Source organism: Festucalex cinctus, chromosome 10 (assembly GCF_051991245.1).
Source record: "Festucalex cinctus isolate MCC-2025b chromosome 10, RoL_Fcin_1.0, whole genome shotgun sequence".
Lineage (NCBI taxonomy): Eukaryota > Metazoa > Chordata > Actinopteri > Syngnathiformes > Syngnathidae > Festucalex > Festucalex cinctus.
This window is the reverse complement of record NC_135420.1, coordinates 18,228,386-18,241,236: the sequence shown is the minus strand read 5'-3', so window position 1 is coordinate 18,241,236 and position 12,851 is coordinate 18,228,386. Positions and strand designations below refer to the sequence as shown.

General features: G+C 38.6%; 1 protein-coding gene across 5 annotated transcripts in view; it reads right to left on the bottom strand.

The window, feature by feature from the left end:
• Positions 1-12,851, bottom strand: part of LOC144026839 (cytosolic carboxypeptidase 6-like) — a 313,459-nt gene that overhangs the window by 125,858 nt on the left and 174,750 nt on the right. The window lies entirely within an intron of this gene.

The following is a 12,851-nucleotide window of genomic DNA, read 5'->3' as shown; positions in this document are numbered from 1 at the left end:
CTGGAGGCTGAGAGGTGCGCGACGTGCAGAAAGAGTCTGCTGACTGCAGCACAAAGCTCACTCTGAGACGCAATCCTTCTTCCTTCCAATTTTTTCCTTGCCAAACATCCATCACTCACCAAATTGCTCTAAGATTGATAGTTCGAAGAGTTTAGTCGGATATCATACAAAAAGTAGGAAAACTAATGCAATAACTTACACAAGATCAAGTAACTATATCTGTTTAAGTCTATTTATGAGTAGTTCAAGTCGTACTGATACTGTGAACGTATTCATTTGTAACGTAGCATTTTTAATTTGTTGACTTGTTAAAATTGTGACTTTCTTGGTTAGGTCACCCTTGTACAATATTTTTCCTAATATAAATAATATATCTACCTGTTAAAATTAAGAGTAAATCAACAACATCCTTCCATCTATTGTCTTGTCCTTATTAGGGTCGTCCCAGCTAACTTTTGGGCGAGAGGCAGTGTATACAAGTTAATCACAGAGGAAAAATAGCAAAGTTTAAAACCCTGTAATATGATTTGTAAATGTGATACACTACATAGAAGAGTGTTTTGAAAAACTCATTTGAAAATCGGCAAGTCAAATGCTGTGGGCATCCGCGGAACGTGTGATACCACTAAAATACGGACGCTACTTTGTGAAGCGACTTCACCCACACATCTTTATTTGTTTGAGCCGCAAAAATATGTCAACTAATAGCCTCCAGTAGCTGGAATGCAACCCATCTGGTCATCATGGGGCTTTTCATGCTGCGACAAGAGGCGCTATCCACCAGCTAGCTCGCAAGCTAACACACTTCCTCGGCTCCTCTTGGGTGGGGAATAGACAGATCCAGCCTCCTCACTTGAGGATTTAAATAATAACTGAGCTGTTCTGTTAATTATGACATCATAGGAAGATACATTTTCAGTTTTGGGATATAGTTAACTGTTACCCAAATTCAGTACCACATACTAGTTTCAGCCTTTGTACATGAGTTCAGCGATTATCTTCAAACGTAACCTTGCTCTCGCAAGATGAATTCCCGCGGCATTTGTGAGTTCACAAACTCCGGTGAATACATCTTGTACCGCTCCCGCAGATAACTGCCGTTCCAAAACCACTGGTGGTTCGGACCAATCACAGAGCGACATTGTGTTTGGGGGTGGGATATGCAACTGTGACGAAACCAGGAAGCCAGCGCCGACGCAGGGGCTAACAAACCCAACATGGACTAATGAAGGCCGCAATTAATTCTGTTCTGACAGAATTACTCAGCGTTTCCTTGTTGAATGTTGAACAGCGAGGGGCGCTTTGTGCATTTCTAGCTAGTAAGATGTCCGTACCCCCCTGACCCCCCTCGGCATGAACGAGATTGGTTAAAACAAACGTGTAGAATGTTGCATCGTCCAATCAGCTCGAATTATTGTACAGAATGTCCCGCCTTTTCCCGACGAAATTACTGTGAAGCGATACCAGATATTGCCAGGTTACTTCAAAAGGGTATTATGTATTTACAAACAAGTCTATGATTTGACTCAATAGGGTCTCTTTTTTTTGGTACAACATTCAACTAAAGTCTCCCATTAAAAGCCCATAAATGTCCCAAGTGTGAGCGTGAGGACGATTATTTTGATGAGTTATTTTTAGGCTAAAACTATACAATCAATTCCTTTGAAACTTACAGGCGATCCTCAGTTTCCTACGCAGATCTGTTTCTATTGCAGAATAACCAAATTACAGGTCTAAGCTCACACAGTATTTAAGTCGTAGAGTAAACAATATGAAAACCACTTGTAGGCTATAAATATAAAAGTCTTTTTCATTCAGTGTGATGACACTTAACAAAACTAGTTGATTGCACGCCATTCATGACTTTTTCATGTCGGGACTATTGTAAACCGAGGACCCATGGTACAGGAATTCATTCTCTTTCCACCATTTAATTTACGGATTTCAGCCTAGTGTAATCTAATGTTTTACAGTGTATCCTTCTCCTTGAACCACAATTTAGCCACTTACCAAACATATGGACAAATAAAAATAAAACACTCGTCCTTGTTAACATTTTACGTTGCTCAAGGAGTTAAGTGGCGGTTTATGTTTCTTGTGCTTGTGTATGGCTTCACAGTAAAGACCATTGATTGCTATTAACTGCTTCACTCGTGTAATAGTACACACAGCAGACTGAAGAAACGTCTGAAGCTAATTTTGTAGGATAAACACAAACACGACAGTTCCTCAAATTACGGTCTCAAATATGGGGCAATGTTGGTTAAGAATCCCTCAATTGTTTTGGATTATTTTAAATGTATGGATTTGAAGTCTTTCATACAAATATTTACAATAATAAATCGTCATTAGCATAGATATGTGGAAGAGACTACGATTGATCTGATGATTCGTTGGTGTGGCAGGAACAGAACGCTGCCATAAAACCGAGAACACCCTGCACGCCACTGCCCGATTTGAAATAAATTCAAACTTTTGTTTTGCTTCAACCTTGACAGAGGTCCGCTCTCGTCGAGCTATTAGCTGTCGTCCTCCTTGCGTAAAGACAAACAGAGAGAGAAATTGCGCAAAGCCATTAAGGTGGGAAGAGATTGCAATTTCCTAAATAAATATTATCTCTGTGTGAATCATCCAAAATCTGTATGCTTTTGCGCCAACATTATAATAAGGGTCAACAAGGGGTCAGCACGCCGTCATATCCGCAGAGCTTCACCTGCGACACTCTAATCTATTCATCCCGCAAATTCCTCCGCATGGCGTTGACCTGCTACGCCGACACCTGCAAAGTTTAACGCACCGCAGGCATCCGCGTTCCCGCCCCGTCGCAGCGAGCGACGCATTTTACAACCGTGATTAATGCACTCCCCAGCTACTCCTGATCCTCACCTCCCCCTCCCTCATTACGCCGCTCGTCATCGCCAGAGGAACGGCGGGGAGAGAGATGCGACTGCGCTGATGCGTAATAAAGCCCCGGGAATCCAGGGGGGGATCCAGCGGTTGCAGATAAGAGGCCCGGCTACATACCGTCGATAGTAAACCTGCTTATCTGCCGCTATGATGAATCATCCTTCTTAGTCGTCCGTCTGGGGCCAAAACAGCTCAAAGTTTTTCCTGCTTCAGATTGTGGCACTAAACAAGAGAGAGGACCACGTCTAAGAAGCGCGAGATAGAATAAGGGCCACGCGCTAATGACGAGAAATAGCATAAAACAAATGGCTGCCAAGAAACCAGTAATGATGCTACATTCTGTCGCCGGGGCGCTGGAGGCAGCGATAAACATATTATGAGATGATAAAGAGGAATGTTTTTTTATCCAAATACATGCTAGTTGCTGCAGAAAATCCCGAGGCAAAGACAGCACTGCGCTTATGAGGAATTGAAAAAAAAAAAATGGAAAGGAAATATAGCAGCCAGTTAATGTAATGTAAGGAAACACAAGCTTAGTTACAATGCAGTTGAAATTCAATTTGGGGCCGTTGCATGTTTGATTTTTGATTTCACCATTGAGTGGCAGCAGCTTGCTTATGTTTACTTGAATGCATGCTAACAAAGCGACGAAATCGCTCTGTATTTGGGTGATTACACATCTCACATCTGTACCCCTCAGCAAAGACATCTGTCTCCCGTGTACATTAATGAATATAGATATCTGTTTACTCCTTTTAACTTTTTTTTTTTTTTTTTTTTTTTTCGCCCCCACTTCCACCCGCCCTGCACTTTCTGCTCACTGGCACAATACAAAGAGGATGTTCACATCAATCAAGTGGTCTAACGAGGCAATCATCACCTCATCCACATGATAAATAGCTGATTGGCTATTCAGGCGCTGGCCTTTGTAGGAGGCCGCCAGCTGGAGGGCTCTCGTCATTGCAAACCAATCATGGAGCCATTCACAGAAGAGAGCGCCAGTGTCAAGATCTCGGCTTTCAGAGAACGCCGCCATTAATTATTTACGGTTATTAAAACTGGCAATTTGTCACAGTGAACGCTGCCATGTTACATCTCGGCTCCGTCGACACGTGACTCCATCGCTTTTGCCGAGTGAAGTCAGCTCTCTGACACGTCTGACTTCAGGATGGCGAAGTCATCGTGTAACCCGGGGGTGGGCACATTTTCGATTCTTCAAATGGGGATATGAGTTACATAATGTTTAGATTAGGGTAAATAATAGTAATAATAATAATAGTTTATTCACATTTTAGAGGGCCTACCTTATATTTTCTGTTGTTACGTCAATGGCAACAGGTGAGCTTGGTGCTAGCTAGCTGATGCGACACAATGCAGATGGATTTACAGGAGCAAAGCAAGAAAAACATTAATTCTATGGTTGGCCAAGGCATGATGAACGATCCCAAGCTATTTGAAACTAATAAGGTCACCCGTGTCCAAATATGTGCAGGAATGAGGATTTGTAAGTCACTTTGGACACAGTATGGTGTTGATAAAGTGCTACATAGTTGCACTCTATTTACCATTCATTATTTTGGATCAAATTGGATTTGTCATTTGTTGATTTATATAGCCCATTTACGGGAAATTACAATAAGCAACTGATTCGATTCATTTGGTATTCGCTCATTAACATTTTGGCTGTGAGTTGGAGCTCTACCTTCTACTATCAATCGCATACATTCTCTGTTTATACATGCTGATTTTGGGTGTGATGTGCTGAAACTTGTCAGACTTCAAAGAAATTCGCATTTCTCTCCCTCAAAATTAACGTGAAAAAACAAAATTTGTCACATAATCTTCATATACTCCAAAACTGTGCTAATCTCAAATCCAGAATGATGCAACACCGCCATCTACGGGAATCTGGGAGTATTTACAGTGGTTTCGAAACATTTAACAGAAATCGAGAAGAGAAGAACCACGCCTAGCAATTGAAAAACATATTTGTTAGCGAATTCCAGTTGACGAATATAAACATCCACAGAATCAATGAGTTAATTTATAATTTAAATTTTTCTACTTAAAATGTATATTTATTCATATTAGATTTTTTTTAAAGATTAATAAAAAAAAAAAAAAAATAGAAAAATGAATGAATAGATTTTAATTAACTAAATTCCTGTCACTAATATTACAGTATTTTTGATAATTTAAATACTCTATAGGCCATATTAAAAAACGGAGCTTTTCTCACCCCTGCGCCAACCTAATTATAAGCGAATCATTTTTTCCCAATGTTTCAATTTACTGGGGAAGCAGAAATGAAAGGATGTGTCATTAAGCCAAACCATGCTTGTAAGGTCTCATCTCGTCTTGTTATTTCTGGAAGAAAATGCCTAGAATGCTTGTCGCACTTTTTTTTTTTTTTTGTGTGTGTCTCCATTCTTTGTCCACTTACCTCCAATGTGGCTGCTGACCTTCTCTTCTCTCCATGGCCGGAGTGGCTATTGATTGGATCTTGGCACACGGTGTACAAACACAGAGATAAGGGGCGAGAGAGGCATCCAGGCAGACATGGCCGCAGTGCCCACTCCACACAAACACACACGCTCGCACACAAAATGAAAAAAAAAAAAAAAAAAAAGTGTCTTCTTGAGAATCCACTCCCACTGAGCACACACACCCAGACATGCTACCTAAACACCGATAGCAGACAGGATTAGGAATGAAATTCAATCACGAGTGTCTAAGTGATGTTAAGTCACTGTGGCTGGCACTGACCCTTAGCAGCCATTTACGCGAGAGCGTTTAAACGGAGATCGTGCAACAGTTTACCGATAAAATGCTAAACTAACACATTCTAAGAGGTCATTAGCATTATTATTATTATTGCTACCTTGAGCCTGTCTGTGAGTACTTTGGCAAATTGAGATAAGAACGATACAAATGACTAGATTTTCGAGATACAGCCATTTTCTTTGATTTGCGACCAAAAAAATTAAACAATAATAATTTGTAGTTTCGACGTGCTGTTGGCAACAGGTGTAAAAGAGACACCTGAATTTAAATGTATTTTGCACTAGTGCTTTCTGATGTTTTTCACTGTAGAACCTTTGGGAGAGGAATGCAAGCGTAAAATGAAGTGATGGAATTGGAAGTGTGAGTAGAAGATGCAAACAAATATGACTAAATTGATGAGTTTTGTGACTGACTCCAAGTCAAAGCGGAGATTTTAGAAGCTCCAAAAATGCATTGCTGAGTAGACTGCATGTCCCAATATTTTTTTGTTTCCGGAATTTCATTCATCTCAGGTATTACAAAATCACATTTTACATATACTCCTAGAATGTGTAAAATGATATCTGCGCTTGCCGGAACAATTGGCTTTCAAATATGCTCAAGTTATCATTAGGGGTGTCAGGTGAGTACATTTTTTAATCATAATTAATCGCATGACTTCAATATGTAACTCACGATTAATCACAAATTGTATGTTTTAAATGTACAATAAAATATACAATAAAATATTTTTCCCAAGTTTTCATTCTCTTGTGAACATAAAAGTGAAAACAAATGTCCAACTAATAGAAATATGGCTGCATCTTTTAGTCATTGATACAGTAATTTCGTAATTCATCAAGTGTGATATTGATTTGTATTGAGGTCATTTTTCTGCCACTAGATGGCATAATTGCATTTGTAAGACATTGGTGACAGCTCAGTACATTTTTCTTTTCCTATTAAGAGTGATTTAATCTTTAACTTGAATTAACTTGTGAAATTCTGTACATTTTTAAAATTGTAAAATACAACTTGACAACCGTCTCCACAAATATATGCATTATTATTAAATTTATTACTGCTAAATTTTGATGTGGACGTGTCGTGTTCCAAGTAAGGACCGGTTATTAACTCATTTTCTCCCAATAACGTGTAAATATGTTTTTTTTTTTTTTTAAATGTTCTAAGTGTCCTAAAGACGTATTTATACGTTTTTTTGGGGTTTTTTTTATGCTAGAGCATACAGAAGGCTTTGATGCAGCCCCTCAACTGCAAGGAACGGTTGCAAAAATGGTAGTTATTACACAAACGGCCAGCAGGTGGCAGCAGAGCAAAGGAGATCAACCAGAGCCATGTAGACAAAAAGCTCAATTACTTACAATTTTGAATAGATTTGTGAAAACTGATAAAACCTAGCTCTCTTCTAATGCTAATTGCTGCAAAACGGAAAAAGATAGAAACATACTTTTTTTTCCTGATGAAAGAAGAGACTTTAATCTTTCTTCTTATATGTTCCATGCCTTTATAGCAATTGAACACAATATTCTGTGGGCCTTGCAAAATCAGTCAAAATTCAGTAAAAAAAAGCCGGGAGCAAACGGGACTGCTTCTGTGAAAATGGCTGGGAGTGAATGAGTTAATCGGGTTTAAAAAAAAATTAAAGGAACGTTAAAGGAACTTAAATTAACTCAAAATAAACGTGCTGATTTTGACACCCCTGGTTATCATCCACTTTTTGCACACAACAGCCATAGTACACCAAGCCTAAGCCCATAGAGTTGGAATAGCATTCATACTTATATTCACACAGTCACCGAGAGAGGTCAGTCAGGTGAGCGGACCACTCGACCATCAGTGACCCCAAGTGAAACCGTTCAATATGACAGCCATGCATGTTTTTACCTCGTGTGGCCTTAAATAAGGAGCGATGCTCAAGTTGCTTGTGGATTCGAGCTCACACAACCTTATAAAAGTGTGGGAGGACCTCGCCCACCTTGAGGTCTCTCATTTACACCTCCTTTCCATCTGGTCTACAGGTGGAGTCTGCACCGTGTCAGAGGTGACTAATAGCGTCACAGCCCTGCCCTTCCCAACGGGCAGACTTGCTTGCTTCCTGCTCTCAGACAGCCACTTTTTTTATAGGAGATAATAAAAAGAAAGTCTACTTGGCAAGGTGGCCATACAAGGTGCCTTCAGTTTCCGTCTTGAGATAAGGAAACACTGCGAATGAAACGCCAGCATCCTTTTAGTGTTTTTTGTTAGTATTTGAACGGGTACCAATGTGTGTCTCTGTGGACGTCAGCGCCTCAGGGGGAGAAAAGAGGGTGACTCAGATATTGTCGGGGCGATCTACAAAAGGGAACGCTCAGACAGTTGGGGACCGGTGGAATATGAAAGGCGCAGAGGAAGAGAGAGAGAAAAAAAAAAAAACATTCCCCTGGGAGTATATGGACCTGCTTCAATGTTTTATCTTTATATCTGGTGTGTGCAAGTTGGTGTAAGTGTTTCAACACCACACCGGTTACAGTTGTAGCAGTGTACTGGATGACAGCACGTAGTGCTCTCCATTCTCCAAACTAGTGAGTTGTTGAGAGGAAAATGGGCTCTTTTTTTTTTTCCAAGTACAATCTCCCTCTGAATTTTCTAAACTTGGAATAATGCTGCCCTGAGGAGTTACCATAGCATTAGTATATAGCTTATCTTCCAAAAACTGATGACATGTAGCCTACTTTTACGGAGCAGCAAAAAAAATAAAATAAAAATCATTTTGACTCAATAGCACCTCTGGTGGTTGCACTGAAGTACTGTACTCCATTTGATCATAATTGTTAGGGCCAATATATTTTCAACACTTAAGATTGGATAAAAATGTTTTTTTTTTTAAATTATAAAAATAACAGACCATATAAGCACCAATTTGCAATAAATAACTAAGTAAATAAAATACATAAATACATAAATAAATAAATAAATAAATAAATAAAGAGACCAAATTTAGATATATGAAGGTTCTAAAAATATACTGTAAATGGACAGTTCCTGTACCAGATGTGATTACGTGAACAATCAAGTCTACATAACCACATTCCTAATGATCAATTCATTGATTCTTCTGTCCAACTCTTTTGTTGTAGATTCTAGGAATAGACCGATTATCAGCCGGGCCAATTATCGGCGCAGATATTTGACATTTTAACAAATATTGGCTTCTGTCACCCAATAGCACTCATATTCATGTCATATTATGCCTCGCAACTCACTGCACTTTTTTCCAACTTAAAGCAAAGTTAAGTGAAACATTTAGATTTCAGTTATACCAACATTTTTTTTACTATAAAAAAAACTTTAAAAAACTTTATTTGTTGAAGTTTGCATTCAAGTTTCCAAGACATGCTGCTGCCCTTTTAGTCATAATTTGAAAACAAAGATGTCTGTTGCCAAAGATAAAATGGAAAAAAATCTTTATCTCTCTGAAAGCTGTTCAATAAACATGCTGAAATGTATTTAAACAGTGTTGGAGTTTGCATATTCAAAATCCTGACAAATACTGTATTTTCATTTTTACTGCAAATGAATATTGGCTTCAAATATTGGGTATCTGCCATGAAAAAAAATGGACTCAAAAAGAAAAATGACAATATATAACTTGATTGTTTATTGTAGCGGGAGAGTACTCAAATTGACTCAAATGGCAAATGCAATTCAAATCCGAATACATTTCCTTCTATTCATGCGATAACAATTAAACATTCCCGTCCACTAAAGTTTGACAAAGAAGACTCATCGAAATGTTCATGCTGACTATCGCAGTCTGAATTTCACTGCCGTGTTGGCGGCGATGTCGTTTTATGTCTGTATATGAACGCTCAGGCTTTACTGGGTCATAAAGCTTCAGCACGCCGATCAATCATCATTTTTGTTGCTCGGTTCATGTGAGGAAAATTCAGCCACAACTTACTGAACTCTCGTGTTCTCCCGTTATTGGAATGGCCTTTGTTGTCTCAATTGCAAAGATAAAAATGAGGCCAAAGCGAAGGAGAATCAATAATTGAGAGACTGGCTTGAAAATTGTATTCAAATGCTGCTGGTTTGCCCTTTTGGATTCATCCCAAACCTTTTCGCCGTCTCTCAATTAACAACCTCGCTGGAGTCATTTCGATCTGTCTCGCTGTATGTTACAAAACACATTATTCAGCTTGACAATATAAAAGTACCTGTCTCATGAAACGGACAGAAAGCGGCAGGTACAAACACAAACACTTTCTGAGCACAGTCGCTTCATGGGGAATACATTACGAGAAACAAATTAGTCAATAGCCAAGAAGAATGCCAGCGCAAATGGCCCTGACTCTTATTTGCATCCGCGCAAGATAAGTGCAGCCATTAGGAGGTGAACCCGCCCCTGCCAACGAGTCAGCCTTTCAAAAATAATAAAAACGGAAAACAACAAACGATCCCGTCTTTTTATAGTTTGATGTGACGAGAAAGCTCCCCTCATCCCTTCCCCTATGACCTGTGTGAGCGTGTGGAGTTGCATATGTGCATGAGAGCAAAAGAGAGAGAGGGAGGGGGGTGGGCGGGTCCAGCAGAAGACGGTCGGGGTGCCGTTGCTGCTGCTGGTGGAGGTGGAGGGGTAAAAGGGAGATAGAGCAGACAGAAAGAGATATGAGGGGGCCGGGCTGGGCTGTCTGCCACCCAGGCCCGGAGAACATAAAGAGAAAAATACGGCCATAAAAGCTCTCTATGACTATGAATACTAATAGCGAGCCAAACCAAGCGTGTCTGTCCTTCCTCTCGCACCCTCTGTCTCACTCAGACAAATGACGCGGCTTTAAACATGAAGCACAAATATGGAGAGAGCCGTCACGCAAAAATGGTGAAGGATTTTGGACGAAAATGCACGCTCTTGAATTAGTGGGAAATCACCCATCGATTTTTGAACCGCTTATATATATGCAGTAAATATTTTGGAGTTTTTTAATGCAGATGTCATGATAATTGTTGACTACAAGCAAACCCCTAATTTAGAATTCTAATCCTTGTGTGAAACCCTAACTCTGTTTTAAAACATCATTTAAACCCTAACCCTGTCTTACTTCCCTAACTCATTCACTGCCAATGACGACTATAGACGTCAAAAATCCAAGCAAACAGCCAGTGCAAATTTTGACAAGAAATTTGAATTTAGTTTTAGTTATTCATTGTTTTCATTCATAGTTATTAATCATTGTTGTTATTAATAACAACGATGACAACAATTTCATTGCTAAGTGCTACTTTCGTGCGTAGAACGGATTCCTGTTACCCTACAACACCGGCGTTGACGTTCTTGTGATCGGTCTTGGTCTTACTGAGACCACATACCTGGTCTCGGCCTCTAAAAGTCCATTTTAGTCGACTAAAATTGCTCTTTATTTTTGTTGACTAAAATTGGATTAAAACTAAAATACAATCAGGTGACTGAGTTATGACTAAAGCTTTCATGAAATTTAGTCAGAAGACTATAACTAAAACTAAATTAAAATTTCTTTTTTTTGTTATTATAAAAATTTAAATTTTATTAATTTATTTATTTCAAAATTAACACTGGCTGTTTGCTTGGATTTTTGACGTCTATAGTTGTCATTGGCAGTGAATGAGTTAATATAAACCTTAGCTCTGGCTCGAAACCTTAAACTTAAACCCTAACCCAGGCTTGAAATCCAAATTCAATGAAAACCGTTGCGAAAAAATGAAATAATTTAGACAAATTCTATAAAACACTTATTGGCAGGGTAACGTCCCTCACTGCTCACCATGCATACCACCACCCAACAAGTATTATTATGCTTGTTTTAATCGCTTTAGATCCAATTTCAGTTTCTATTTAGATGTGCAGCAGGTTGAATGCTAATGAAATACAAAGATGGTAAACATGTATGGTTCATGAAAATGGAGTTGAAAACAACACATTTTCTTATCAACTAAGTGAGTAAATTCGTGAATTATCGTTAAAATATTAGCAATTGTATAAAAAAAAAAAAAAAAAAAAGCTTAAAGCAACTGTAGCATTCTACACCAAACAGAGTTTCCCCCAGTGACTTATAAACCTGGCGGGCCGCCATACTTTTCTTGTCAGTGGCCGACCCCGCCACCATTACTGTCAAACATTTTACCGGGCAATTTTTTTTTTTCAAAGTTCGTCCCTGACCACCAACAAGTTTTCTAGAAGGAAACCCGGAAACTGGGTATTGGTGTGGCTGATTTTGACACAATTAGTGCTGGTACTATAGAATATTTTTAGAATTAATTAATCTATCATTATTCAATTGGCTCCATTTTAATTTTGCATCAAAGTGCTTTACAAAATCATTTTTTCCCCTGATAACTGTTTATTAACCAGTGATTGGTGGTTATTTTGTACTTCATATTCGTATAATGATTAAAAAAAAAAAAAAAAAAAAAAAAAAAAAAGGCGGGATTGATGTTCTACTATGTTACCAGTTTGGTTGTTTTTTTTTTCCAAAGGAAAAACATGTTTGCAAATGTCTTATTTTGATTAAACACATAAGATAATATTCTTCCATGAAGGACTAAAGAAATAAGTAAACAATTACTATTGAAATACTGAAATCAGAGGATTTGGACCAATATAAATTAGAAAAAATATGTCTCCAAACCGATTAATTTTGACAGCTCTAGACACAATCAACAAACCATAACACATAACCAAAATATTAGCTCTCATTATGATGCTGTAAAGTTGAACACTGCTAGAATGTAAATCACAGCCACAGTAATATTTAAATAAATAAATAAATAGCAGTGAGAGCATTAATCAAAACTGACCATTATCATCTTTTTAAATGCTGACATCTTGAACAGGATGCCATTAGACTGAACGGGTGAAACACCATTTAATGTAAAACTAATGCGCAATCACCCCAAAAATAGCACATTTCAGGTCTCTCCGGCAAACAGGTGTGAACTATAACACCATCATCGTTAACCATTTCCATGTTATGATTTCAGAGCCTTATCTGAATTTTACGGTCAGGCGCGCCTGACACACGGGGATACTTTCAAAGCTTTCCTTGACAAATGCTAGCAGGACACAAGCAAAAAGTCGTAATCTCTCAAGCATTTCTAATGAGTTTTTCCTCCTACAATTATTTGATAAGAGCAGACGAGACTGGAGG